The following is a 23380-nucleotide window of genomic DNA, read 5'->3' as shown; positions in this document are numbered from 1 at the left end:
TTAGTTTGAGGTTCTCTATTAGTTTGAGGTTCTCTATTAGTTTGAGTTTCTCTATTAGTTTGAGGTTCTCTATTAGTTTGAGGTTCTCTATTAGTTTGAGGTTCTCTATTAGTTTGAGGTTCCCTATTAGTTTGAGGTTCTCTATTAGTTTGAGGTTCCCTATTAGTTTGAGGTTCTCTATTAGTTTGAGGTTCCCTATTAGTTGAGATTCTCTATAAGTTTGAGGTTCTCTATTGGTTTGAGGTTTTCTATTAGTTGAGGTTCTCTATAAGTTTGAGGTTCTCTATTAGTTTTAGGGGCTGTACTATATGAAGTGCTGTACTTGTTTGAATTGCTGTATGAATTTATTGTGCTGTATTAGTTCTGGTTGTGGTATTTGAGGTGCCATATGTGTTTGACGTTTTGTATTAGGTTGAAGGGATGTATGATTTTGAGTTGCAGTATTAGTTTGAGGTTGTATTAGTTTGAGGGACTGTATGAGTTGGAGATCATGTATTAGTTTGAGCTGCTGTATCATTGTCAGGCAATATATCATGTTGAGGTCCTTAATTCGTTTGAGGGATTTTATTAGATTGGTTATTTGTATTTGATTTAATAGTTTCATTACATTGAGGGGTTATATTAGTTGGAGCATCCATCGACACAAATTCCCCACTTTATTTCTTTAGCTGAGTGGCCACAGTTAAAGAGGGCAACCCCATCCCAGAGTGCAGCAGAACACTCCTGAGAGAGAGCTGGAACATTCCGAATTTAATAACTGAATGGCCACAGCAGAGTGATGGACATCACTGAAACAATATGAGATCCAGCGATTGAAGGACCAAGCTGATTGTTGGGAGAATACAACTGGCAATTTTCATTAGTTCATTAATGGATCAGAATTCTCCAATCCTTGGGGTTTTCAATTTCAATCTCAGCACTAAGTATATTCCATCACAACAGGGACTTAATTGGCTGTCGTAATTTGTTTGTTCAAAATTTTCAAAAAAGTATTTTGAGTGATGTTGCAACCTCAATGTCCCCGTAGAGATCCCGCAGGTTATAAATTAAAGGCTCTAGGAAAGTAGCGCCTTAGTGTTTACTTCAGAGAGATTATCTGCAGCACGAAGGGATACATCGCTTCACACAGAAAATGATGGAAATATACTTAAGAGTGGCGAAAATATACTACATGATCATTGCAGTCATTGGAGTTCCTGGTAAGTGACTATAACCATTGAAGTTGCTTAAATCTGTGTGTGAGCTGGTCTCTGGTTTTGCTCTGTGATTGATCATGTTACATCCTGTTCCAGTGGTCACCCTTATACGACCACCCAATCAGTAATATAATTTTGTTTAGTCAAATGTCCTGAATTGCCTCTGCGGTTTTATTCCATTGCCTCAACTGAAAGTAAACCTCTGTAACTCACGGGCTGGCAGAACTATCAAGTTATTGCATTTAGTGGAATATCGTGTACTGTTGAATCAGACCTCAGTGTAAGCAATTCTCTCAGAGAATGTATTAGTGGAAGGGACTGTCACTGTAGAACCGGATTAAGTGTGGGTCACTAACCGAAGTTGAAGGCCTGACCCCAATGTCCATGAATTACTGAGAGAATCTGCCAATGTACAATTGTACTGAGTGTAGGTCACCAATCAGAGTGGAACAGCTGACCCAGTGGCCATGTATTACTATGAGTATTTTTTAAGGTAGAATTGTGCTCAGTGTGGGTCACTAAATGGACTGGAACGCCTGACCCCAATGCCCATGAATTACTGGGAGTATCTGTCAATGTAGAATATTACTGAGTGTAGGTCACTAACCGAAATGGAACGCCCGACCCCATCGGCCATGTATTATTGGGTATATCAATCACTGTAGAGCTGTACTGAGTGTGAATCACTAGTCAGAGCGGACCACCTGACCCCAGTGTCCATGTATTATTGGGTATATCAATCACTGTAGAGCTGTACTGAGTGTTGGTCGCTAGCCAGAGTGGAACACCTGAACATTGTGGCCATGTATTACTGGGAGTATATTTCAACGTAGAATATTTCTGAGTGTGGGTCACTAACAGGAGTGGACCATCTGACCCCTGTGTCCATGTATTACTGGGAGTATCTGTCATTGTAGAATTGTACTGAGTGTGACTCACTAACCAGTGTGGAACAAATCGGTTCTACGTTGAATTAATTGTTTTAGGTGACTGACCTCTACCCTCCATGGAGTGGCATTCATGTCTTACGAATGTAATCAATGGCGTACGGGAATATTTCTGCTGTTGGTTGAACATGTTTGGCAATACGTATATAAAGTGAAATGCATGGATAAAGCTCGGTTTCCTATTGAACTGCACCAACTGAAACAGATGTTAATGATTTAGTTACATGTAAACAGCAGGACAGCAGTGTGACTGTCTTAAAATCCACTCTATAATGACTTATTCTTATGCTAATTATAGTTACTGTTATCATTTGAGCTGTTTTGATGTCGATTAATCCACTTCCCCTATCAATGCAATGAGAATCTGTGTGTCATGAATGCTGAATTTTATTATCTTGCTATTTGACACGATGAATATTGGGCTGTGGTTTTTTGATTATTCCACTTCTGTAACTGATTAAGGTTTGATGAACAAGTTCTTTACTGTGATTCAGTTTCTCTACACAGGTAACCTGCACCGATATCTACCCTTAGCTCAGTGTCGCGTGTCGCTGCGAGGAGAGACATGGATAACTGCAGAACATGCATACTGGGTTTTCATAATACGGTGATCATTCCGGGGGAAGTAAATAATAACATTATTAATCTCTGAATAATGAATAAATACTGCAATGCAACAATAAATAAGGCACTTCAATATCTGCAATGTTGTGAACAAACTGATGATGTGATTAATGTGTACTCAAGTTACAAAGAACACCATAGAATCTACAGCACAAAACAGGCCATTCGGCCCTACTATTTTATGCTGCCGTTAGAGCCTCCTCCCACCCCTCTTCATCTAACCCTATCAGCATAAACTTCTACTGCTTTCTCCTCGTGTACTTATCTAGCATCCCCTTAAAAGCATCTCTGCTATTCGCGTCAAGTACTCCAGGTTGTAGTGAGACCCACATTCTAACCACTCTCTGAGTAAGTAAGTTCTCCTTAATTCCTTACTGTTTTTATTAGTGACCATCTTATATCGATAATCTTCAGTTTTGGACTCACCTCAAAAGTGCAAACATCTACACTATGTTAACCCTTCATAATTTAAAGGGCTCTATTAGGCCACCCCTCAACCTTCTCATTTGTAAAGTAAAGAGCCCCAGCCTGGGCATTCCTTCCTGATGGTTATAATCTCTCAGTTCTAGTATCAGCCTTATAATAAAATTGAACCTTCTCCTGTGCCTCGATAACCTGTTTGTAATATAAAGACCAGAACGGTACACCATTCGCTAAATGTGTTATAACCAAGGTTCTTTATAAGTTTAAGATTACCTCTTTACTTTTCGGTTCTATTCCTCTAGAAGTGATCCCCAGGGCTTCGTTTGCATTTTTATTGCCTTGTTAACCTGCGTTGCTATTTAAATAATTTGTGAATCTGTACCACTGAAACAATTTGCCCCTCTACCCCAGTCAGCCTCTTACTTTACAAGGAGTATTTGGGAACCTTATTGTTCCTACCAAAATGCAGCACCTGAAATTCAGCTGTGTTTCAATGAATTTGCCATGTATTCTCCCACCCTTCATGTTTATTAATGTCCTCCGATAGTGTGTTGAATTATTCCTCTGTATTAACTCTATTCCCAATTTGGATCTGTCTGCAAAGTTGGAATCTGTGCTTCTGCTTCCCAAGTCAGTATCGTTTATGTAATTGTTGAGCAACAGTGGTCCCAGCACAGATCGTTGTGGAGCACCACATCTCACCTTCCACCAGAGTTAGTAAATACCTTTAGCCCTTGCTCCCTGTTTTCTGTTTTTTGGAGCAGCTTGTTATCCATTCTGCTGCTTGTCCATTAACTCAACTTGCTATGTGATTCAGTCATCTTTGTGGTAACTTATCGAAGGTATTTGAAAACCAAATTATATTACATCTAGTGCATTACCCTTATTGGCTCTTTCTGATACGTGTTAAAAGATTTCAGTAAGGTGAGACAAGCATGACCATTCCTGTTGGAACACGATCTGACTACTCTTTATGATATTTTAAGCTCCTAGATGTTTTTCTATTAAGTCTTTGAGTAGAGATTCCATTATTTTTCATACCACCAACATTATGCGAATTAGCCTGTAGTTCCTTGGACTTGTTCTGTCTTCAATTTTAAATACAGGAATAACATGTAAATGGTGAACCGCAGTGGTCTTCCCTTCCCTTCCTCGTCTTCTCTATCTCCGTTTCAGGGGCTAGGCCATCCACCAGTATCTACTAAAAGCCCACGAACTCCCGCAGGAATCTTGAGTATACTTCCTCCCACCCGGCTTCCTGGAAGGGCTCTAATCAATTCTCAAATTTTCTCCACCAACGGTGCATATGATCTGACGATAACACGTTCCACACCAGTGCTTCATGTCTTCATATTTCCTCAGTCTTCATGTTTATTCACCGCCATTATTGTTAACCGGGCCCTCGACCATGTCAATCCTGCGTTGATGCCATCTTCCCTTGCCCTCTGTGCCAGACTGCAGATAGGGTACCCCTTGCACTCAGCTTCCACTGCAAAAGCCTCCACATTCAACGGTCCATCCTCTGCCATTTCCACCAAGTCCAGCTAAGGCCACCACCAAACATATCTTCCCCTGCCCTCTCGTTCACCTGGTCCACACAACACCCTGGTCCAATCTTCCATCACACCTATCATCTGCTCCCCTTCCCCGGCACCATCCTATGCAAGTGCAGGAGATGTAACAGCTGCCCTTTCCCCTCTTTCCATCCCTCTAGGCAGGCCCGCCAACAATCCGTCCACGTGAAGCGGTAATTCACTTGTACTTCTTCCAATTTAGTCGACTGTATTCGCTGCCCAAAATCCAGTCTCCTGTAGATTGGGTGGACTAAACGCAAATTGAGAGATTACTTTGCTGAACGCCTCCCTTCAGTCCATAAGAGTAACCCTGAGCTTCAGCTCATTTGCCAGTTTAATGCGACACCCCACTTCCACTCTAGCCTCTCAGCTCCCCGCCTCCCACTCTTTTCCCCTTTTAAACTCAAACAGATATTTTAATGACTGCCGGCCTCAACACTGACTCGAAACCTTCACATCATAACCTCCGCTCCCGTTTTCCCGGACACAATGCACTAGTAATGGAGGGTGGCTTCACCAGAGTCGCTGGGAGGGGAGGGGAGGGGGTACAGGTTGGAGCTTCGGCTGGTGAACCAGTTAAAAGGTTCGGACATACCGCGGGATCGGATGCGCCAACCCCCTCCCCCCATTTATGTGCATCGGACCTATTTGATCCAGCTCCAGTATCCTCCCACCCCCGTGCGACTCTCAAGCAGGCTGACTTCCGGGTTGGGGAACCAGTCAAGGACATTAGACAAGGCACCTGGGGTCCAATCAACATGTTCTGCCACATTTCCCATTCTTCCCCTGACCCTCCCCCTCTGTTATTCTGCTGTAGCCATTTACACCTCCTCTGGACCCATCGTCCGTTTCTTTAATTGTTCCATTCACCTTGCACCATCATCCCTTTTCTCATTGAATCACTCCTGCCTCCAGCCGAACACAGACATTCATAAGAACATAAGAACATAAGAAATAGGAGCAGGAGTAGGGCAATCGGCCCCTCGAGCCTGCTCCACCATTCAATAATATCATGGCTGATCTGATCCTAACCTCAAATCTTCTATCACTCTGCATCCACCCGAACCCATGTGATCTCCCGGGAGAGGTGAAAAACCAGATAAAGACCCAATGGCCAATTTGGGAGAAAAGAATCTGGGAAATTCCTCTCCGACCCATCTAGGCAATCGAAATTCTTCCAGGGGATCACTCTGTCCCTATATTTTCTACAGCACTTACCTTCTGTAAAGGCGATCTCCACCCCAGCCAGGAACAGGAATAAAACCATCTCCTGAAATCTAACGCAGAATTAGAACACAGTAGGAGCAGAACCAGGCTACACGGCCCCTGTGCCCACTCCACTACACACAGGGCCATGACCATTCCGAACCTAGACTCATGTCCAATTTCCTGGCCGCTCCCCGTAACCCTTAATTCCCTTTACTTCTAGGAAACTATCTAATTCTGTTTTAAATTTATTTAATGATGTAGCTTCCACAGCTTTCTGGGGCAGCAAATTCCACAAACCTACCACCCTCTGTGTGAAGAAGTTTCTCCTCATCTCAGTTTTGAATGAGCAGCCCCTTATTTTAAGATTATGCCCCCTAGTTCTAGTTTCACCCATCATTGGGAACATCCTCACCGCATCCACCCGATCAAGCCCCTTCACAATCTTATATGTTTCAATAAGATCGCCTCTCATTCTTCTGAACTCCAATGAGTCGAGTCCCAATCTACTCAACCTCTCCTCATATGACCACCCCCTCATCCCCGGGATTAACCGAGTGAACCTTCTTTGTACTGACTCGAGAGCAAGTATGTCTTTTCTTAAGTATGGACACCAAAACTGTATGCAGTATTCCAGGTGCGGTCTCACCAATACCTTGTACAACTGCAGCAATACCTCCCTGTTTTTATATTCCATCCCCCTAGCAATAAAAGCCAACATTCCATTGGCCTTCTTGATCAATTGCTGCACCTGCATACTAACTTTTTGAGTTTCGTGCACCAGGACCCCTAGATCCCTTTGTACTACAATACTTTCCAGTTTCTTGCCATTAAGATAATAACTTGCTCTATGATTTTTCCTGCCAAAGTGCATAACCTCACACTTTCCAGTATTGTATTCCATCTGCCAAATCTCTGCCCACTTACTTAGCCTGTCTATGTCCCTTTGCAGGTTTTTTATGTCCTCCTCACTCACTACTTTCCATCCCATCTTTCTATCATCTGCAAACTTTGATATGTTACACACGGTCCCCTCCTCCAAATCGTTAATATAGATTGTAAAGAGTTGGGGACCCAGCACTGACCCCTGCAGAACACCACTAGTTACTGGTTGCCAATTTGAGAACGAACCATTTATCACAACTCTCTGCTTTCTGTTTGAGAGCCAATCCTCCACCCACGCCAGAATATTACCCCCAGTCCCGTGATTTTTTATCTTGAGCAATAATCTTTGGTGTGGCGCCTTGTCAAATGCCTTTTGGAAGTCTAAATACACTACATCCACTGGTTCCCCTTTATCCACCCTGTATGTTACTTCCTCAAAAAACTCCAGCAAATTTGTCAAACATGACTTCACCTTCATGAAACCATGCTGAGTTTGTCCTATTAAATTATGTTTATCCAAATGTCCCGTTACTGTCTCCTTAATAATGGACTCTAACATTTTACCAACCACAGATGTTAGGCAAACAGGTCTATAGTTTCCAGCCTTCTGCCTACTACCCTTTTTAAATAAGGGTGTTACATTAGCAGTTTTGCAATCTGCCAGGACCTTTGCTGAGTCCAGTGAGTTTTGGATAATTATTACCAATGCATCACAATCCCTACCGCTACTTTCCTCAAGACCCTAGGATGCAAGCCATCAGGTCCAGGGGATTTATCCGCCTTGAGTCCCATTATTTTACCAAGTACCACTTCCTTAGTGATTTTAATCGTATTTAGTTCCTCCCCCCTTAGAGCCCCCTGTTTGTCCAGTGTTGGGATATTCTTAGTCTCCTCTACTGTAAAGACTGATACAAATAATTGTTCAGTGTTTATGCCATGTCCATGTTTCCCACCATTAATTTCCCGGTCTCTTCCTCTAAGGGACCAACATTTACTTTAGCCAACCTTTTTCTTTTTATATAACTATAGAAACTTTTACTGTCTGTTTTTATATTTTTTGCTAATTTACTTTCATAATCTATCTTCCCTTTCTTAATCAATCTTTTAGTTATTTTTTGCTGTCTTTTAAAGACTTCCCAATCTTCCATCCTCCCACTAGATTTGGCTACCTTATATGCCCTTGTTTTTAGTCGGATACTATCCTTAATTACTTTACTTAGCCACGGATGGCTATATTTTCTTTTACACCCTTTTTTCCTCAGTGGAATATATTTTTTTTGGAAGTTGTAAAATAACTCCTTAAATATACACCACTGATCATGTACCGTCTTACCATTTAATCTATTTTCCCAGTCCACTCTAATCAATTCCGCCCTCATACCTTCATAGTCACCTTTATTCAAGCTCAGCACGCTTGTTTGAGATCCAACCTTCTCGCCCTCTAATTGAATATGGAACTCAACCATGTTATGGTCACTCATTCCAAGGGGACCCTTTACTAGGGCATTTTTAATTAATCCTGCCTCATTACACATGACCAGATCTAAGGTTGCTTGCCCCCTGGTCGGTTCAGTTACATACTGCTCAAGAAACCCATCCCTAATACACTCAATGAACTCATCCTCAAGGCTGCTCTGCCCAATTTGATTTGTCCAGTTAATATGATAATTAAAATCCCCCATAATTATAGCTGTTCCCTTATTACAAGCCTCAACTATTTCCTGATTAATACTCCGTCCAACTGAGTTGCAACTGTTCAGAGGCCTATAGACTACACCCACTAGTGTTATTTTCCCCTTATTATTCCTTATCTCCACCCAAACTGTTTCACTATCCTGCTCCTTTGACCCAATATCATTTCTCTGTATTATAGTGATTCCTTCCTTTATTAACATAGCCACCCCACTTCCTCTCCCTTCCTGCCTGTCCTTCCTGATTGTTAAATAACCTGGTATGTTTAATTCCCAGTCATGATCACCCTGCAGCCATGTTTCTGTAATGGCCCCAAGGTCATACCCATATGTCGTTATTTGTGCCGTTAACTCATTCATTTTGTTACGAATGCTATGTGCATTCAGATAAAGAACTTTCAAATATGATTTGTAACACTTAGTTCCTGTTTTTTCCCTTTTTAGTACTTTACTTTTTACTCCATACCTTCTGTCCCTTCCTAACACATTCTGTTTTTTAATTCCCCCACTGCTACCTAAATCTATGACCTTCTCTATTGTCATTTCTATTATTTGCTCTCTAGAAATCTCCCCCCACTAATTAGTTTAAAGCCCTCTCTACAGCCCTAGTTATATGATTCGCCAGGACTCTAGTCCCAGCACTGGCCAAGTGGAGTCCGTCCCAATGGAACAGCTCCCTCCTGTCCCAGTATTGGTGCCAGTGTGGCAAGAAGCAAAACCCATTTCTCCCACACCAGTCTTTGAGCCACGCATTTAACTCTTTCATTCTATTTATCCTAGCCATATTCGCTCGTGGCTCAGGTAATAACCCAGTGATTATTAACCTTGAGGTTCTGTTTTTTAATTTGACCCCTAGCTGCTCATACACCTTTAACAGAACCGTCTTCCTTGTCCTATCTACGTCGTTTGTACCAACATGGACCACGACAACTGGATCCTCCCCCTCCCACTCCAAGTTTCTTTCCAGCCCAGAAGAGATGTCCTTAAACCTGGCACCGGGCAGGCAACACAGCCTTCGGGACTCCCGCTCTTGACTGCAGAGAACCCTATCTATCCCCCTAATGATACTATCCCCTACCACTACAACATTTCTTTTTACTCCCTCCACTTGAATGGCCCCCTGTACCACGGTGCTGTGGCCAGGTTGCTCATCCTCCCTGCAGTCCCCGCTCCCGTCCTCACAGGGAGTAAGAACCTCGATCCTGCTGGACATGAACAAGGGCTGCGTCGCCTTAAACACTACATCCTGGATCCCTGTACCTTCCTCACTCGTAGTCACACCGTCCTGTCCCTGACCACGGACTACATCTGCAGTAATTCACTTCATAAGTGTGACCATCACCTGAAACATAGAGTCCAGGAACTTCTCCCCCTCCCTGATGTGTCGCAGTGTCTGAAGCTCGGTCTCAAGCTCCATAACATGGAAATGAGTTCCTCTAGCAGCAAACACTTGTCGCAGATGTAATCGCCATGAGCCTCAATGGGGACCACCGGCTCCCACATCTCGCAACAGTAACACATCACCTGCTCCATTCTATATAATTAATTAAATTTCTTATTATTAGTTATGAAGACCCTGCCCCGATATAGATGATAATGTCACACCACTAATCAAAGGACTTACCAACTTAAAGGTATAAAAGAGAAGAGAAGGAAGAAAACCAACCAACCAGTTGATCACCAACCTCCTCCTTGAATACTGTCTGTGGGGCCTGTTTGGTTGACTCGTCTCACTGCTCCACCTCCGCAGTGCTGTTTAAGCCTGGGAGTGGGGAACAAAACAGAGCAAAAAACACACCCTCACCTCCCACTTATCCGAACTCTCCCACTTAGCAAAACTCCAGCACCACTCAATGCACAAAGTACTCCGTGCACAGCACTAGCCCCTCCCCTTTTATACCCGGATTCTACTTCCGGTTTAAACTGCCCAAGAGTTTAAAAAACCCTTAAAAAATTAAACTTACTTCAAATAATTGACTTCTTAACACACTAAAATTCACAAAATACACTTAAATGATTTTTCTCCCACTTAGCAAAACTCCAGCACCACTCAATGCACAAAGCTTTGTTCCTTCCTTATGCTGCCACACTTTTCTCCGACTCTATCATTATTTTAATACTGTTAATAGCTGATATTTTCCAGTTTGGATGAAAGGTCATCGTGACCGGGGGTTATATGTGCATAAAAGCAAGGAAGTTATGATGAACCTTTATAAAACACTGGTTCGGCCACAACTGGAGTATTGTGTCCAATTCTGGACATCACACTTTAGGAAGGATGTGAAGGCCTTAGAGAGGGTGCAGAAAAAGTTTAAAGAATGGTTCCAGGGATGAGGGACTTCAGTTACATGGATAGACTGGAGAAGCTGGGGTTGTTCTCCTTAGAGCAAAGATTGAGAGGAGATTTGACAGAGGTGTTCAAAATCATGAGGGGTCTGGACAGCATAGATAGAGAGAAACTGTTCGCGTTGGCGGAAGGGTCGAGAAGCAGAGGACACAGATTGAAAGTGATTGGCAGAAGATCCAAAGGCAGTGTAAGAAAACAACTTTTTTACACAGCGAGTGGTTAGGATCTGGAATTCACTGCCTGAGAGGGTGGTGGAGGCAGACTCAATCGTAGCTTTCAAAAGGGAGTTGGATAAGTACCTGAAGGAAAACAATTGCAGGGCTACGGGGAAAGGGCGGGGAAGTGGGAGTAGCTGAAGTGCTCTTGCAGAGAGCTGGCACGGCCTCGACGGGCCGAATGGCCTCCTACTGTGCTGTAACCATTCTATGATTCTATGACACGAAATGTTAACTCAGTTTCACTCTCCACAGATGTTGCCTGACCTGCTGAGTGTTTTCACCAATGTCTTTCATTAAATCAGATTTACAGCAGTCTCAGTATTTTCCTTTTGCTCAAATACTTAGTCCTGGATATTAACAGGGTTGGGTTACATAGGCGATGGCACGGGGTGTGGGGGCTGGATGCAGAATATCAGACAGGATGCCCAGAAGTCCGGGTATTCCGGCGGTTGTGTTTTCTTAACTCCACATTGTTGTGTCCGTGTGTTGATAGAGACACTGAAGACAGGAGTTGCTTTCACAGGTGTTTATTAAACAAAGTCTGGAGGGGAACTAACTGATACAACACAATTTACAGGCTTATATAGCCCGACTGGCCATTACCGGCATTACAGTACACATGGGGCTCTTAAAGGCACATACCCTACAATTCCTCCCCTTTTAGCCAACCATTACATAATATTTTAAGTAATCATTAATTACATGTTACAAGAAAAATAATCTACACATTGCTGTAGTTAATTAATTATAAGTCAGTCTCTCTGGAGGATTCTTGACTCGGTCCGTATAATGCCTCGGTGGTGTAGTAGTTTCTGGTGGTGTAGTAGGTTCTTTTAGCAAGGCTGATTCGGCTTGAATGCCAGTGTTGGGTTCATCGGGTTCCAGTATCGCCGGATCGGAGGTAGATATGGGTATCTCTACTTCATCATTAGGCATATAGAGTTGTGGTGTAGGTTGTCCCTTTTCGGATGACTCTATGATTTGGTCAGCATGGCGCCTTATTATGCATTCTCCGATGTCCACGGTATACATCAGCGGTCCCAGTCGTGTGCAGATAGTTCCAGGCTGCCATTTCTCGGTACGGTAGTCCCGGGCCAGAACTTGTTGACCTATCTGGAAGGCTCAAGTTGGCCATTCATTCATGCCTTGAAATTGCCGGTTCTCCACGTCCCTTCTGATGTTTGGCTTGATCAAATGCAGCCGGCACCTTAGGCTTCTATTGAAGAACATCATGGCGGGAGTTTGGTTTGTAACCATATGTGTTGCATTCCTGTATGCGAACAAGAAGTTGTCCACCTTGTGCTGAAGTTTTATGTCTTCCTTACTCATGGCCTTTATGGCCTTCTGGAAGGTCTGGACAAAGCTTTCAGCCAATCCATTGGTGGCGGGATGGTATGGGGCGGAAATGTAGTGCTTAGCCCCATTGTTTTTTAAGAACTTCCTGAATTCTTTGGACACATATTGCGGTCCATTATCAGAACAGATCTGTTCCGGCAGCCCATTCCTGGCAAATATGGTCCTTAATACTGTGATGGTTTTTTCCGTGGTGGTGGAGGACATCTTTATTACCTCTGGCCACTTGGAGTGTGCATCAACCACGATTAAGAACATTGAGTCCATAAATGGACCAGCAAAGTCGATGTGTACCTTTGCCAGGGAGACGAGGGCCACTCCCATGGATGTAGAGGGGCTTGTCGTGGAGCGTTTTGGACCTTCAGGCATCCTAGGCAGCTCTTGGTCATTTCTTCGATGTCTCCATCGATACCTGGCCACCATACAAACGCCCTGGCTAGGTTCCTCATTTTCACTCCACCCAGATGCCCCTCGTGAAGCTCCTTTAGAACTTTATCCTGGAGTTTGGGTGGAATCACCACTCTGGATCCACACATCAAGGTTCATCGGCAGACTGACAGCTGTTCTCTTCTTTGCGAGAATGCTGGCAACAGTGGTTCGCCATGTGCTGGCCATCCCTTCACTGTTAAATCATAGACTCGTGAGAGAGTCGGGTCATTTCTAGTTTCCCTTTCAATGGCAGAATTTGTTACTGGTAGACATTTGACTATGGTAGAGTGGAAAATCTCTACTGGGTCTACGGTAGGTGCTTCTTCTAACATTGGCAACGGTAGGCACGATAACCCATCAGCATTCCCATGTTGTTTTGATCCTTTGTATTCTATGTTGTTTTGGTGTGCCCCTAGAAAAAGGGACCACCTCTGTAGCCTTTGCGCTGTCATAATGGGAACACCCTTTTTAGGGTTGAATATGGAGATGAGGGGTTGATGGTCAGTCAACAAGGTAAGTTTTGGTCCGTGTAGGTAATGGTTGAATTTCTTCACTCCCCATACCAGGCTGAGTGCTTCCCTGTCGATTTGGGCATAGTTACGCTCAGCTGAGTTCAATGAGCGTGACGCAAAAGCTATCGGCCGTTCCGAGCCATCAGAGAATTTATGCGATAATACTGCTCCTATGCCATAAGGGGATGCATCGCACGCCACTCTGATTGGCAGTGATGGGTGGTAATGAGCCAAAACTTCTTTGGACGTGATTAAGTCTTTGCATTTATGGAAGGCACGTTTACAGTCTTCGCTCCATTTCCAAATTACTCCTGTTTGTAGCAGTTAATTAAGAGGGTGTAGAAGAGTTGATAAGTTCGGTAAAAATTTATGATAGTAATTTATTAATCCCAGGAACGACCTTAATTGTGAAACATTTTCAGGTGCTGGGGCTTTTATGACCGCTTCATTTTTTTCAGGTGACTTATGCAACCCTTCCTTATTAATTATGTGGCCACAATATGATATTTGATTTTGGAAAAATTCGCACTTGGGGTGAATTGCTCGTACGCCCCATTCTCTCAGCCGAGTGAGCACCTGCCCCAAATTGGCAAGGTGCTTGTTGTCGTTTTCTCCTGTTACAAGGATGTCGTCTTGGTAGCATTGAGTCCCCAGAATCCCTTGGAGGACTTGCTCCATAGCCCTTTGCCAGATAGCTGGAGCGGATGCTACTCCGAAAACCAGTCGATTGTACTGGTACAGACCTTTGTGTGTATTTGTCGTGAGATATTTTTTAGAGGCCTCTTCAACCTCCATCTGTAGATATGCCTGTGCCAAGTCAATTTTGGTGAAACGTTTCCCTCCGGATAGTGAGGCGAAAATATCTTCTATCCTCGGAAGAGGATACTGTACTGTGTGAAGGACTGGGTTCACAGTCACCTTGAAGTCTCCACAGATGCGAATTTTTCTCTGTTCTTCAGATTTATCATTATTCAATGCTTTCTTCATGACTGGGACGATGGGTGTTGCCCACTCGCTCCAATCTATTTTGGATAATACGCCTGCCTTTTCCAAATTCTCCAGCTCTGCCTCGACTGCTGGACGAATTGCGTATGGCACCAGTCTTGCCTTAAAAAACTTGGGAATAGCTGCACCTTCCACTTTTATTGAGGCGGTGATGCCGTTCAAGGATCCTAGTTTCCAGTGAAACACTTCTTTGGCTTTGGCCAAGATGTCTTTTAATCGGTCAGGTATGACGTCATCATCATTTTTTTTCTTACTGGCCACCGTCAGTGCCTGAATGGAGTGCCAGTCTAAACGTATTTTCCTGATTCATTCACGTCCCAACAGGGGTGGACCACCATCTTGTAGAATGGATAAATACAACTTTTGTATTTTCTTGCCGTTGTATACAACAGGCACCCTTACTTTTCCTTTGGGGTATACTTTCTGCCCCGTATATGTTTTCAAGATAATGGATGTGTCTTTTAAAGATATATGCGGAAATAGCCGCTCGTAATCCCGTCGATTAATGATGGTCAGAGCTGATCCTGTATCTAGCTCCATTTTAACTGGGGACCCTTCTATCGTGAGGGTAACCCAAATGGTCTGGTAGTCATCTTTGGCAATTACACTATGTAATTTGAAGCAGCTTAGTCTCTTGTTTTTGGAGTTGCTATCACTCTTCTGGTCTTCGGAGCTACTGTCCGTCATCATTTGTACCTATCTGTACTTATCTTTATTAATTTTTTTTTTCCTGTCCGTTTATTTTTTTTGTCCAGATCGGCATACCCGTGCAATGTGTCCAATCTTTCCGCATTGCCTGCATGCTTTGTCCTTGAACCAGCAGTCCCCCTGGTCATGGGTGGATCTGCCGCAGCGATAACATGTCTCGAAACCCTGTGTCATTTCATGGGTGCCGAAGTCCTGTGTCTTTTGTTGTATCTCTGCAGCTCCTCTTGCGGCTGCTTCTTATGATACAGCCATACTGAAAGCCTTGTCCAGTGTTAAATCTTTTTCAGAAAGCAGCCTTTTCTGTGTTCCTTCACTTAGGAGACCGCAGACGAATTTGTCTCGAAGATAATCTGCTAGTCCTGCCCCGAATTGGCAGTGTTTTGATAGCTTTCTTAATTCGGTGAGTTAATCAGCGTTACTTTCATTCTTGTGTTGATTTCTCTTGAAGAATTTGAATCGTTCTGCTATCAACAGCGGTGTTGGGTTTAAGTGCTCCTGTAGGGTATCAACAATTTCTTTAAAATTCTTGTCCTTTGGTTTGGCTGGAGTGATAAAATTTTGTAACAGCCCGTATGTCTTTGCGCCCATTAAATTTAGCAGTACTGAAGCTTTTTTTTCATCTTCTATTTCATTTGCGGTGCAATATACCTCCACTCTTTCCACATATGTGGTCCAATTCTCTATCTCATTATCAAAAGCATCAATATTGCCAGACTTTGGCAACCTAGAAAAAAAATGGCGCTTCCCGCGCTTTTCTTTCTTTTCTGCAGAACAGATATGGCGCTTCCCGCGATTCCCCACCGCTGCTGCTGATGACAATGCTGTTTCCCGCGGTTTCCGTTCTGTTTAGTTATTTATTTACAGTTGGAGACTCATTCCCGCCGGACACTCTAGGTCTGCACGCTGACCTGCTTGCAGCGCCGGCCGTCTCCCGAGTGCTCCCTCCCCGTTTGTTACTGCTTGCCTCCGCTTTCGCTGCTTGGCCTAGCTGCAGAGCCAGCTGCTGGAGCCCCAGCTCGACGCCCAGGAAGGATTATTGCAGTACCTGCCACCAGCTTGGCTAGCTGGTGAAACCACAGCTTTTTCTTTTTCTTGATTTTTCTTCAACTTTGGACGCCAGAGGAATCGATGTCCTTCAGGTGCTTCCGAATTGCAGGTAAGTCCATTTCCAATTCATCACCACTGTTGTGTCCGTGTGTTGATAGAGACACTGAAGGCAGGAGTTGCTTTCACAGGTGTTTACTAAACAAAGTCTGGAGGGGAACTAACTGATACAACACAATATACAGGTTTATATAGCCCGAGTGGCCATTACCGGCATTTCAGTACACATGGGGCTCTTAAACGCAAATACACTACACACAGCGTCCGTCCAATGTCCTTGACTGTTTCCCCACCCCGGAAGTCATCCTGTTTGACAGCTGGACAGGGTTGCGAGGACTCTGGAGCTGGACTAAGTAGGTCCGATGCACAAAAATGGGGGGAAGGGATTGGCGCGTCCGATCACGCAGTATGCCGATCATGGGCCCTGGGTTTTAGCTGGTCCTAGAAGTGAGTCCAATCCCCAGTTTTCGGGTGGTCAGACCCCGGGGTTTTATCCATGGGGTGTGGGGGTGGCATTGGGTAGAAATTGGGAGGGGCGTCCAGGTGAAAGCATTCCATTGGCCCAGGAAGCCTGTGCAGCCTTACTTAAAACTGTAACACAGGTTAAATCAGAGGCCGCCCGCCTCATTAAAATATTTAAATTGGTAACCCGCCTCCTGAGAGCGTTTTGCTGCCAGCCCCCTGTCCCGACTCCATTAAACACAGAACGTGCGGGTTGGAGGTGGTTCAGGGTCAGGATGAAAGTTTAAATTTGAAACTCTGACCCGACCCCAACCCGCCCGTTTTTCGAGTGTTAAAATCCATCCCTTACTGTCTGGGCTCAGACACGGAGAATGTTTGATCAGTAATTTCCAGTCTCTTTTCCCTTCTCTTTTTACAGTGAATTTAGTGGCGATTGTGATCCTGTCCCGGGCAACGTGCGGGCTCTCCACCTGCACCACTCGCTACCTGTTGGCCATGGCAGTGGCGGATCTACTGGTCATTGTCACTGAGGTCATACTGAACCGGATCAAAAGGCATTATTTCCCATGGTGTTTCCTGTCCATCACCCCTGTGTGTACTGTTATCGCTGTCCTGCTCCGTGCAGCCACAGACTGTTCTGTCTGGTTCACTGTCACTTTCACCTTTGATCGATTTGTGACCATTTGTTGCCAAAAGCTGAAAACTAAATATTGCACTGAGAAAACTGCAGCTGCGGTTCTGGGAACAACCTGCATTCTGCTCTGTTTAAAAAACGTTCCCTTCTACTTTACAATTCAACCCTGGGTGATAATTGACAATGTGCCTTGGCTCTGTTCCGAAATCCCAAGCTATTTCACTGAGCCTGGCTGGGTCGGATTTGAGTGGTTTAATACGGTTTTAACCCCATTGCTCCCATTCGCTTTAATTCTGTTGCTCAACGCTCTGACAGTCAGACACATTCTGGTGGCCAGTCGAATCCGTAAGAGACTGAGGGGTGAGAGCAAGGGAGAGATTGGCAGTGACCCAGAGGTGGAGAGCAGAAGGAAGGCTGTGATTTTACTCTTCACCATATCCGGCAGCTTCATACTTCTGTGGTTGGTAACTGTTACAGATGTCTTATATTATACCATTACAGGAACAAATCCAAATGATTACAAAGTTTATTTAATTATCTTTGATCAAGTCGGATTTATGCTGCGTAATTTAAGTTGCTGCACAAACACATTTATTTATGGGGTGACCCAGTCCAAGTTTAGGGAGCAGGTGAAGAGTGCAGTGAAATATCCAGTTACCTCAATTATTCAATTCATTAATAATCAGAAAAACTGAGCCCAGCCCAGAGGCGGGTCACAGTGTTTCCAGTCCAGGAATATAATATTCAGCCCCAGGCTGCCATCCACTAAATTACACCAGGAATCACTGCTGATCTGAAAATACACCCAGCGGCGGGGCGAGCACTGTGCTTGGGACTCGGCACGATTTCTGATTGACAATTCCCACATTGCCTTTCGGGATAGGACCACCAGTGTGCTGCATTCTATCTGAGCTCTTCGGTAAAGAGTCCCTCCAGCTAATAGTGCAGCAATTCATTCGCAGCTTCCAGAGTTAGAGCCTCTTCAATAGATAGACGGACAGATCTGAGCTGCTGTTCAGAGGATTATATTACATGGAATATACAACACATAAAAAGGCCATTCGGCCCAAATAGGCTGTGCTGCTGTTCATGCTCCACACGGGTCTCCTCCCATTGCATCTAACTCATCTCAGCATTTCTTTCTATTCCATTTGCTCTCATTTTCTCATCAAGTTTCCTTTTGAGAGAATCTAAGCTATTTGCCTCAACCACTTCCTATGGCTGTGAGGTCCACATTCTAACCACTCTCTGAGTAAAAGAATGCTCCTTATTTCCCTATTGGATTTATTAGGAACTATCTGGAAATTATTGCCAGAAGTGTTGCATTCTCTGACAAGTGGAAACATTCTCTCGACATCCACCATGACCAAACCATTCATAATTTTAAAGATCTCTATCAGGCCTCATGTAAGTCCTCTATTTTCTATAGCACCACGACCCAACATTTTCAGTCTTTTCCATTAGCTTTATTCTTTCAGCTCTGGTGCCATCCACCAAAATATTAGTAAGTCCAAAGCTATTGACCGCCTGCCACCAACACCGTTGACTAGCGAACGACTCCAGCCCTCTCCTTAGCGCCTGTCTAATGTTGAAACAGTCTGCTTGGAAACTTTGTGCCATAATTGATCACAGGATGATCTTCAGACCACATATCCACTCCATCACCAGTACGGCTTATTTCCACCGCAGTAACTTCGCCGAACTTCGCCCCTGCCTCAGCTCATTTGCTGCTCAGTTCAATTTTTTATTTGCCATATGTAACCAGTACAACTACAATTACAATGGAATGCCTACTCCCCGTAGGGATGCGTCAGCTATACATAGAGTGCCGCATTCAGAGAGTCAATACAATGGCGTCCCGTGGCAGTGGGAGCACAATGTCCCTCAGCTGCTCCGTCCTCCTCATCACCACGGCCTCCTCCTCTCTGTTGTCAGCACCACGTGTGGTGGCCTGCTTCTCCCACTCACAATCCAACCTCTGGCCACCATGCCCGGCTCCCCTCCATCCAGTCGCCATGGTGCTGCCGGCCGACGTGCTGCAGCGGGTCGCCATGACTGCTGCTGCTGCTCATTGCGCTGCGCTGCCTCTGCCCAACTCGCCGAACACATCGTCGGGATGTGAATGCTCCAGTCGCTGTGGCCTCCTCCTCACCGTCACCGGCTCCACGCTCCATGGTCCGATGGCCTGGGGCCTGCTTCTCTCTCTCACGGTTCGGCCTCTGGCCGCCATGCTCGGCTCCCCTCCTCCCAGTCAGAAATCCTTCCTGCCGAGGAGCTGCCAGCCGACGCGCTCCAGCAGATCGACGTGGCTGCTGCTGCTGCTCAGCACGCTGTGCTGCCTCTGCCCGACTCGCGGAGAAACTCTCCGGTTGTGGGAGCGAGCGGCATGAGCTGGCTGCCCGAAACAGGGAGAGTGCTCTCAGCACCGGACCATCACGGCCGCCATCTTGACTCCGTTATCAATGCCTTCGCTGGCGCTAGACTTAATAACACCAAATCCATCCTGCCTGGCTTCCCATCTCACACCCTCCATAACTAGAACTCATCCAAAACTGCTGCCCATAATCTAAAGCACATCAAATCCCAGTAAACCACAACGCCTGTGCTCGCAGATCAAGGTTGACTCCTGTTCCAGCAATGCCTTAATTTTAAAATTATCATCCTTCCTATAAAATCCCTATATGGCCTCGCCCTCCCAATCTCTGCAAGCTCCTCCAGCCCCACTAACAATCCCGAGATCTCTGTGCTCCTCTAATTCTGGCCTCTTGCACATCCCCCATTTTAACTGCACCACCATCAGCGGCTGTGATTTCAGCTGCCTGGGGCCTAAACTCAGGAAGCCCCTCCCCCAACCTCTCTGCTTCTGTAGATCTCCCACCTCCTTTAAGATGCTTCTTAAAACTTATCTGTGACTAAGCGTTTGCTCATCATTCCTAATATCTCCATATGTGGCTCGGTGACAAGTTTTGTTCAATCCCGCTCCTGTGAAGAATTTTCAGCCATTTAACCATGTTAAAGGCGCCATATAAATGCAAGTTGTTGCTGTTGTAAGTAGTTTTGGCTCTTTCTCATGTCCTTCTATGTCATTTTTATAGTGTGGAGACCATAACGATGCATAGTTCTCTAAGTGTGCCGTGACCAGCGTCCTATACAAGTTTAATACAATTTATAAAGTATTTACAGCACAGAGAGAGGCCATTCGACCCAAAATGTCCATGTTGGTGTCCATTCTCCACAGGACACTCCATCCACCCTCATTTATCTTACCCAGTCAAAATATCTCTCTATTCCTTTCCCCCTCAAGTCGTTAACTCGCTCTCCCTTCAATGTGACTATGCTAATCGCATCAACTACTTCTTGTGGTAGCGAGTTCCAAATTCTCTCCACTCCTTTGGTCAAAAGATTTTTCTGGAATTCCCAAAGGGATTTATTAATGACTATCTTAAATCTATGGCCCCGAATTCTGGTCTCTCCTGCAAATGGAAACATCTCCTCTAATCTACCCTAACAAATCGCTTTCAAAATCTTAAATAACTCTATCTGATCAACCGTCAGTCTCCGCTTGCCTAACGAAAAATCCCCTAGCCTTTTCAGTCTTTCCTGACAGGTATAACTACTCAGTTCTGATATCATTCTAGGAAATACTTTCTGCACCTTCGCCTGTCCCTCTATGCCGTTTTCACAAGATGGAGACAAGAAATGTTCGCAGTACTCCAACTGTGGTCGAACCACGCTTCCATACAAGTTTAACATAATGTCTGTGCTTTACAATTCTACCCCTCTAGAAATTAACCCAAGTGCTCTCTTTGTTTTGTCTATGGTCATATCAAACTGCATTGCAACTTTTCGTGATTTATGAAACTGTCCCATCACATCCCCCTGTTCCTCAACCTCGTTTAGGATTTATTTCCCAAGGAGTATGTGACCTCCGTATTCTTCCTATTAAAATGCATTACCTCACATTTCTCCATAATGAGCTTCAGTTGCCAATTACACACAAATTCTGACAATTTATTAACGTCTTCCTAGACTTTGTTGCATTCATCCTCTGTATTAATTATAAACCCCCCATTTAGGTGGCATTACACAATGTTTGAAATTACACTTCTGATTAATGAGTCCAAATTGCTAAAGTAAATGGTGAACGAAAGTGGTCCCAGCACCAAACCTTGTGGAGCACCACTTCCCACCTTGTGCCAACTTCACAACTTTTGAATTCTATTGCCGTAGAAATAAATCCCAGCTCATTGTCAGCATTATATTTGCTTTTCTGACCTGAGAAACTGCTTTTAATTTTTTGTCCCCCTGTATCCCCAGAGCCATTTGCTTGTCTGTCACGTTTAGTTCTGCCAAATTTGCTGATGACACTGTAAGAATTTGCAATAATTTACAGTTCTGCAGATCAATTTGTTTGATTAAAGAATCCCTGGTCGTTGTGCTTTTAAATTTCCATGGATAAAAATGGCTGTCACCACATGGCCGAAGACAAAGGACAATGCTTTGTTTACAAAGCAATTGAATGCTATTAGCATTTGTTTGTATATCGAGTGGATACATCTAAACTGCAGAAGAGACTTTTTTACCTTGAATGGGGAACGTTTAACAATTGAATGGGTTTTAAATCACCCAGCACTGGACAATAGGGCTGTTGCATTCTTTTGTTTCAGCCCAGGGAGCTCCAGAAGACACATTAACCCAGTCTAACCACTTTGAGTTAGCCAATCACAGCTTTCTCTTGTGTATTGGACCCTTTGGGTGGGGAAATTTGCACACAGCCCTTGCAAGGCAGAACGGCAGGGGACTCACCAGGTATAAAGATAGATGCTGAGAAGCTAACTCTCTCTCTTACTTCGCTGGATCACAGGAGAGCAGAGTTTCTGACTCAACAAGGCAACCTAGCAGGAGTTAAGGGGTGGTGATTTAAGGGTATTGCTAAGATTGTTTAAATAACATTGTAGCCATTGTATCCCTCGTTTTCGCCGTCTGCAACCCCCTGTTATATAGTTTTACTGTAATTACTGTGTTCGTGTGGTATAGTTTGATATTTTGATTATAGTTTCTTTTAGTTAATAAAACTGGATTTTTTTCTCTCATCCAAACTACGTGTCTGTTTTAATATCTATAATTATAAGCCCTGCAGTCAGAACTGGAAGGTGGGGTAGCGAATCGAAACCGCTGTTTTAAAATTGGTTTTATTGGAATTGGTATGAGTGCAGGCAAAGGCTGCAAGACCAGGAAAATTACTTTAAACCAGTTTAAAGAAGCCCCAACCCTTACAATGTCGCCTGCGGTAGGACTGCAGGCCGTTTTTGATATGATAAGTGGTCTGGATCTAGAGAAAGCATCAGTTATTGTCTTTCTTGCTTTCAGTCTGTGGGCAGCCCTGCGGAAGGTAGTGGCAGTGTGTAAGCTGGCCTATCGAGGTATAGGTGGTTGTGTTAGGAAGGGTGTGTAGAGAGAGCAGGAGGAGGTTATAGAGCGCCTTGTGCAGGAAGTAACTGTGGCCAGAGATAGTGAGATGAGATTGCAGGAAGAGAATGTCCGCCTCATCTCAGAAGTAAAAGAGCAGGAGGAAATGTTTGAGGGAGCAGATCATGGCCCCTGTAGGGCAGAGATAGAAAGCAGTAACATGGCTTTAAAGGCATCAAAGGGAATGATTTGCATGATCAGCCCGAAGGCAGGTCAGCCGGATTTTACTGGCAGCCCAAATAAAACCATCCCACAGGCAGCACCCAGAACAGTGCTGGATTGGGAATTAGAGACCCCAAGACCGCAGCCCACAGCTCCGAGTCTTGAGGAGCTCTGGCAGCGAGGAGGGGTGGACAATGGAGTGGTAGGAGATCACCAGCAGGTCCCGCTATGCAGGCGGGGAACAGGACCAGTGTAGCCCTCCAACAACGGAGGTACGGCCCGCCCGTGAGGAGTGAGCCTGAGAATAGGAATCCTCAGCCCACAGCAAGTTCGAGTTCACAGGCAAGCACTGTGGCTTGTGTGGGGGGAGGAGCCATTCATATTCAGAGTAAGCTGTTTAAGCCAGGGAAAAGGAAAGGAGAGTTCTGGGA

This window comes from Somniosus microcephalus, unplaced genomic scaffold (assembly GCF_052327205.1).
Source record: "Somniosus microcephalus isolate GS21.2 unplaced genomic scaffold, FLI_Smic_1.0 unresolved_chr3, whole genome shotgun sequence".
Lineage (NCBI taxonomy): Eukaryota > Metazoa > Chordata > Chondrichthyes > Squaliformes > Somniosidae > Somniosus > Somniosus microcephalus.
This window is presented reverse-complemented; position numbering follows the sequence as displayed.